A 7,500-nucleotide genomic window follows, 5' to 3' on the forward strand; every position below is an offset into this window, starting at 1 on the left:
CGTTTTGAGGTGTTTTAGCGAAAAACATGTTTTGAGCCACACGAGCTCTCCGGCCCGTTCGGTGCACATTTTTGAAAAAAGCTAGGAGCTGCCCCTAGGTTCGGGGTGTCACAAAATATTGAAAAGTGGTCAAAAAACCGCTATCCAGAATCGGATGTAGAATCATTAGACGAACTTAAAATTGTTCTACGACCAATGTCTGCGACGTTTAGTATTCAAGATATGGCCCGCCCTAGGTCTGACCTGGCATTTTCGTGAAAATTTAAAGCATGGCCATAGGGACGGGTAAAATAGCTATTTTGAAGCAAAAAACCACCTCACTTTAAATGGCCATAACTTTTGAAAAACAAGAGCTAGGGTGCGTTCTCGACACGTTTTGAGGTGTTTTAGCGAAAACATGTTTTGAGCCACACGAGCTCTCCGGCCCGATCGGTGCACATTTTTGAAAAAGTTAGGAGCTGCCCCTAGGTTCGGGGTGTCACAAAATATTGAAAAGTGGTCAAAAACCGCTATCCAGAATCGGATGTAGAATCATTAGACGAACTTAAAATTGTTCTACAACCCCCCAGTCCGACGCCTCGTATTCGAGATATAGCACTTTGTAGGTCTGACCGAGCAATTTTGTACTGAAATGTATGGCGGACATGTTATTCATTAAACAACATTAACTTGCATCGTGCCCTACTTCATCGGCACAGCTACTATCGACTATCTATTGTTGAAATGGATTGAGTTTGACCATTTTAGCTCTTTTCTTATGCCGTGCACCAACAGTGTGTACCGATCAGGGAAAGTACACTACGTACGCGTTCATGGATGTATATGTTGGTACAAGTTGCCGGTCGGAATAGCAGTGCACCAAACTGTGCACCGATCAGGAAAGTACAAGACGGAGGGCGCAGCCCGAGCGTACGCGTTCATAGATGTCCATGTTGGTACAACCTACATGTACGTACCTTGTTTTTGTATCAAAAGTTCCAATAAAGTGTTTGTATGCTTAAAATGCTTATCTCAACCGGTCACCTTTTGGCCTGCCCTTTTATAGACAGAAACCTAGAACGATACTCGCGATGTTTGTGTTTTCCATTCGCCCGACGAGAATGAGCTCTGTGCACATCGTGCAGAAAACTGTCTCCTCCTCGTATGTTTTTGTCCCTCCACGCATATAATCACCCACATTTGTGTTCAACACGGACGGCGCAGCCCGAGCGAACGCGTTAATGTTTATGTTTGTGCACACTAAAGTTACAATCCTAGGATTTGGTTATTGCGTCGCAGTGCCCGACCGTCGCGGACACCATTCTTGGACAAAAGTCCAAGTACGTAGAGTACATTCCCTAGGTATGTGCCCGTTCGTGACTTTCGTTGCGTGCTTACAGACACGCTTGGGTATGTTTACCATACAAGGTTTACTAGGAAAACCTGGAAGGATGCTGCCTCCCGTTGCGGACACCATTCTTGGAAAGAAGTCCTGCTACGTAGCGTTCTTTAATGTACTTGATCAGTTTGTATTGCATTTGCTTTGTGCAATTGACTTTTGCTAATGCTCACTAAGGGGTGTTCGTTTGCGATGTGTATGATAAGCAACTGTCTATTCTAACCAGCAGTTAAATAACACTTTTCACCCAAATCATAGGAACGTAGAGTACTTTCCTGATCGGTACACAATTTTGGTGCACCTCTAACTTCGCCAGCACTTTATCGTTACGTTTTGTGCACAACCTTGGGACATGGTGTAAGTTTCATCATTGTTATGTTTGATTCGGTTTATTATGATTGAAAAATACGCTACGTCCTAGAAATCTGAACTCGAATACTTTTGCCACGTTGCGCAAAAGCTACTGAGCAACTCCTAGCCGTTTACCGATTTAATTTTCGTTATTAGTAATCTGAACTCGAATACTTTTTCTATGTGCCGCCAAAAGCTACTGAGACTTAAAATTTAATTTTCGTTATTAGTTTTAAAATACGCTAAGTCCCAAAATCTGAACTCGAATACTTTTTCTATGTGCCGCCAAAAGCTACTGAGCAACGCCTAGGTTGGTACATTTTGGTACATGGAGTGTATGCGTGCAGGCGTACTGCCGTGCTGGACCGGAAAATCGCACTTGCTACTAGAACGTAGAGTAATTCCCTAGATAGGTGCTTTTGCATGCCTCTGTTCGACGTCCATGCAACTTGGAACGTGCGACACACGTAGCTAGGCTTCTCCATACATATTCCCTAGGGTAGCACCAAATTGCACACTTTCAGGGGTATATTTTGGTACGGTGTACTGTGCATGGTACAAGTATCATTAGCTCGTGCAATTTATTTTGCATCAAGTTGCGATTGCTGGTGCGTCGAGATAGGAGTGTTTCGCGACTTTTGCCAAGCTTTGGTGCCATTTTGTGAATAATTAATGTTCTAGCCACAATAAACGTGCAACATAATGCCAATAACGAAAACGCCATTTTCAAGGGACTTCCAGTCAAAATGTTTGCAATCAGCGCTTTCCTGTCGAGTTCAGGATTTGGGACTGAGCGTTTTTTCACGATCCAATCAAACGACCAGTTCGTGAATAAACAATTCATACAACAGTGCATCCCTTCAAAGTAGAAAAAGCCGAATGCTAGGGAGCTCCAGTCAAAAACGTTGTCATTGGCGCTTTCTTCTCGAGTTCAGGATTTGGGACTTAGCGTTTTTTTCACGATCCAGCCAAAAGACCAGATCGTGAAATAAACGATTAATACAACTGTACTAGTACATCCCTTCAACTGAAGCAAGCGCACCATACATGACCCGTACGCTAATCATCCAAGCACATGACACGTCAACTAAGTCAACACATAATACAACTTGGAAAACTAACGGGTAAGTAGGTCATCTCGTACACGACGACACACCGACCAAACCAGGTCAACACGTCACATGCACAAGACATCCTACTACCAAGGCCGACCACCTCGACACACGACCTGTTAACCGAACATGGTCAACACCATCATGTGCAAGGCAACCGGGCCAAACGGGTCAACTTATACAACTTGTAACGAGCATGTGTAAGCTTACTGGTGTGGTCCGCACGGTCCTCACATCAAGACAATCAAGTCGAGAACGAGGCACGCCGACAAGCTCATTAGTGTTAAGTGTCCTTCTCCATCCCATGTCAAGTCACTCGTCTGACACGGAAGAAGCCAACTCTTGTCCACTAGTATAAAGGAACGGTCTCCAGACCAGGTCAAGTCACTCGTCTGACAAGGAAGGAGCACGCACCAAGCTTCACCAGAGCACGGTACCACGGTCCCCAGACCAAGATGGTTAGTTACGCCAACGAGGAAGGGGCACGCGTTCCCTTGCTACACTCAACTTAGTACACTCATGCTCTCACAAGAGTATCCCCTGTGTCGACGTGGTCCCCAGACCAAGACGAGCTTGCGCACATCGAGGAAGGGGCACACGGACAAACCACCAAGCATGGGTCGCCTGAGAGGATCGATGCGAACGCATCTCTACAACTCGCAGCTCCCAGCCTGAAGTCCCGTCGTTTGCGGGCGGTTGATAGGTGTCGAAACTAGGTATATCCACGTTGGGCAGAGCTCAAGCCAACGGCGTTCCCAGTTACGGTACTAACACGTGCAGCGAACTCCACTCATTGCGGCCTAGGTATAGCGGGATGAGACGCCGGGCTGCAGACGCAGACTCCAACGGATCTCAGAGGGTTGTTAGGCCCGCTAGCTTCCGAACACCTAATGGGTTTGAGAAGCGCTATCAGCTCGGATTGGCTACGACCTTAGAGGCGTTCAGGCATAATCCAGCGGACGTAGCGTCATACCAAAGTCCGGTCGGACTAGTATTGAGCCAGTGGTCCGTACCTGTGGTTCCTCTCGTACTGCACAGGAATTCCGTTAAGATAGCGACTATAAGCACACACCAGTAGGGTAAAACTAACCTGTCTCACGACGGTCTAAACCCAGCTCACGTTCCCTTGAAAGGGTGAACAATCCTACGCTTGGTGAATTTTGCTTCACAATGATAGGAAGAGCCGACATCGAAGGATCAAAAAGCCACGTCGCTATGAACGCTTGGCGGCCACAAGCCAGTTATCCCTGTACCTGGGCCATGGCCGTGATGCCCAGAACCTGGTGCTGCAAGCTGCCAGAGAGGAGAAAGCAGACGTGCTCATTCTCTCTGATGTTCTGCGCCCACCTGAAAACAACGGCCGGTGGGCATTCAGCAGCTGCAAGGCGGTAGCGGTGGTAGCTGTCGGTGAGCTACCAATACAGCGGGTGTGGTGCAGTGAAGCTCAGGGGTTGGTTGCAGCGCAGATCGGCGGAGTGGTTTTCATCAGCTGCTATGCTCCACCAAGCCTTAACCTCGCAGAGTTCGAGCGCTTCTTAGAAGCAATAGAACTCGGTGGCTTCTCCCACCCTCAAGTCGTCGTCGCCGGCGATTTTAACGCCAGACATGAGGAGGGCAGCCTGAGGACTTGCGACCGCGGGGAAGAGCTGCACGGAATGGTGGAGCAGCTTGGCCTAATCGTGATTAATCAAGGTCGGGAATACACGTTTGATGGCAACGGGGTGGCTCTCCCGAGTATAGTGGATGTGGCATTCGCGAGCCTGTCGATCGCTCGCCCTGACACCTGGGTTGTCAGCACAAGCTACACCGCGTCAGACCACCGCTATGTTCTCTACACCGTGGGAGGAACACCACCATCCCCCGAACAACTACAGAACCATCAGCAGACAGCGCAGCAGTCGTCTCAGCAGCAACAAAGCAGCAGCAACAGCAGTCCTTACAACAGCAGCAGTTATCACAACAGCAGCAGCAGCAACGACAGCGGCAACCATCGTCGCAGCAGGGTGATTCCTCAAGCCAGAGGCGTGCGCGTCACGCTGGCCGCCGATGGAAAGCCTCGCAGTTTTCTCCTTCCTCATTCCTCGAGGCGCTGTTCGCTGCGGACTTTGTCCAACGCGCAACGAGCCAGGAGGGTATGATCGCAGCCATGCTCAAGGCTTGCGACGAGACGATGCAACGGGTTACCCGAGTGCACCAAGACCCGCATCGGAACATCTTTTGGTGGTCTCCCCTCCTGGCTCGACTGAGGAACAATTGCGAGGTTGCCCGTGACCGATTGCCGCAGACGGCTGACTTGGAGGAGCGCAGCATAGCAGCAGCAGAGCACAGGACAGCAAGGGCGGATGCCGTAGAGCAATTCGAGCTAGCAAGCGGAACTTGTTCCAGGAGCTGATCGAAATTGCAGAAGAGAATGCGTTCGGGGCAGGATACCGTGTCGTTATGTCCCGGCTCCGGGGCAGTCGGACGCCTTCAGAAGCGGACCGGGTCGTCCTCGAACGCATTGTATCCGACCTCTTTCCCGAGCATCCGCCCTGCGACTGGTCGCAGCTGAGCAACGTTGGAAGCGTCGAGGGAGCAACAACAACGGCGGGAATTGCACCGGTAACGGACGACGAGCTGCTGCTCATCGCGAGTCAGATGGCGAGCCGCAAAGCACCAGGGCTCGATGGCATCCCGAATGCGGCGGTGAAGACGGCAATCACCATGTTCCCGGAAGTCTTCCGGGTCCTGTACCAGGATTGCCTGAACCGCGCTTCGTTTCCGGCGCAGTGGAAGAGGCAACGACTGGTGTTGCTGCCGAAGCAGGGGAAGCCTCCGGGAGAGCAGCTCGTACCGACCCCTCTGCATGCTCGACGCACTGGGAAGGTACTTGAGCGCCTCATCCTGAATCGCCTCAATGAACATCTCGAAGAGCCGTCTTCACCCCGACTGTCGGACCGGCAGTTCGGATTTCGTCGAGGGCGGTCGACAGTGAGCGCCATCCAGCGGGTTGTTGAGGCCGGCCGTACCGCCATGTCGTTCCGGCGAACGAACGGCCGGGATAACCGTTTCTTGCTTGTGGTGGCGTTGGACGTGAAGAACGCCTTCAACACGGCCAACTGGCAATCCATTGCCAGTGCCCTTCAGGCAAAAGGTGTTCCGTCGGCCTCCAACGGATGCTTCGAAGCTACTTCGAGGATCGTGTGCTGTACTTTGACACGAGCGAAGGCCCCGTCGTACGGCATGTAATGCTGGTGTTCCACAGGGGTCCATCCTGGGCCCAACTCTGTGGAACATCATGTATGACGGGTGCTGGATGTGCCGCTACCTCCCGACGTCGAAGTCATCGGATACGCGGACGATCTGGCGCTGTTGGTACCTGCTACCACCACGGACGAGGTTCGCGCGAGAGCAGAGGAAGCCGTTGACCAGGTCCATCGTTGGATGCAACAGCACGGTCTGGAGCTGGCCCCAGCCAAGACTGAAGCCGTCCTGATCTCAAGCAAGAAGACTCCGCCGCAGGTGACATTTCGCGTCGGTGACGTGGAAGTCCAGTCTTCTAGGAGCATCAGGTACTTGGGCGTGCAGCTCCAAGATCACCTGAAATGGCGAGATCACGTCACGAAAGTCTCCGAAAGGCGTCGCGTGTGGTGGCAGCTGTAACGCGCCTCATGCAGAATCACAGCGGCCCCAGGACGGCCAAGTCAAGGCTGCTGGCGTGTGTGGCAGAATCGGTGTTGCGGTATGCTGCTCCCGTCTGGGCTGAGGCAACTCAGGTGCGAGAGTGCCGACGGATGCTGCAACGAGTTCAGCGAAAAGCAGCCATCAGGGTGGCACGGGCATTCCGTACCGTCAGGTATGAGACGGCCACCCTACTCGCTGGACTCGTACCGATATGCCACCTCATCAACGAGGATGCTCGGGTTCACCAACAACTCCTTGCTTCAGACCGTGCTGCAACGAGGGAGGACATCCGGGCGACGGAGCGGCAGAACACCATCGACTGCTGGCAGGAGGAATGGGATGCCGACGCACTGCAACAGGATGCTAGCCGGCACACGCGGTGGACGCACCGTGTAATTCCATCGGTCGGCGACTGGCAGTCTAGGAAACATGGAGATATGACTTTCCATCTGGCACAGGTTTTGTCCGGACACGGATTTTTCCGTGACTACTTGTGCCACAATGGATTCACGTCGTCCCCAGACTGCCAGTTGTGCGTCGGCGTCCCAGAGACGGCGGAGCACGCCTTCTTCGAGTGCCCACGCTTTGCGGCAGTTCGACAGGAGCTACTCGGCGAGGAGGTCCAGACCCTGTCTGTCCGGACACCCTCCAGCGGCACTTGTTGCGCGACGCCGATAGCTGGAGTCGTATTTGCGAAGCCGCGAAGCGAATAACGGCCCAACTGCAGCGAGCGTGGGACGAGAGCGGGCAGCATTGGCTGTTAACGTCATCGAGCGTCAGGACGAAGACGCAGCAGAGCTGGAGGCCCAACGCGCGGAAGTGCGGCGGGCCCGTAACGAGCGACGCAACGCCAACCGGCGAGCAGCAACAGCACGCCGGCGGGAAGAACGTCGAGCTGGACTTCCCCAACCCCACCAGCTTCACCACGGACCGCTCAGCGACGTGCAGCGCTTCGTGAGCGTCAAGCGCGGTTCAGGGAGAGGAGACGAAACCGTC

The 7,500-nt window shown here is 52.5% G+C and overlaps 1 pseudogene; it reads right to left on the reverse strand.

Annotated features, from left to right (window-relative positions):
* Nucleotides 1-3,441: 3,441 nt before the first annotated feature.
* LOC120907526 overlaps nt 3,442-7,500 on the reverse strand; it is a 7,940-nt pseudogene continuing 3,881 nt past the window's right edge.

The sequence above is a fragment of the Anopheles arabiensis genome, assembly GCF_016920715.1.
Source record: "Anopheles arabiensis isolate DONGOLA chromosome X unlocalized genomic scaffold, AaraD3 X_pericentromeric_contig0008, whole genome shotgun sequence".
Classification (NCBI taxonomy): Eukaryota; Metazoa; Arthropoda; class Insecta; order Diptera; family Culicidae; genus Anopheles; species Anopheles arabiensis.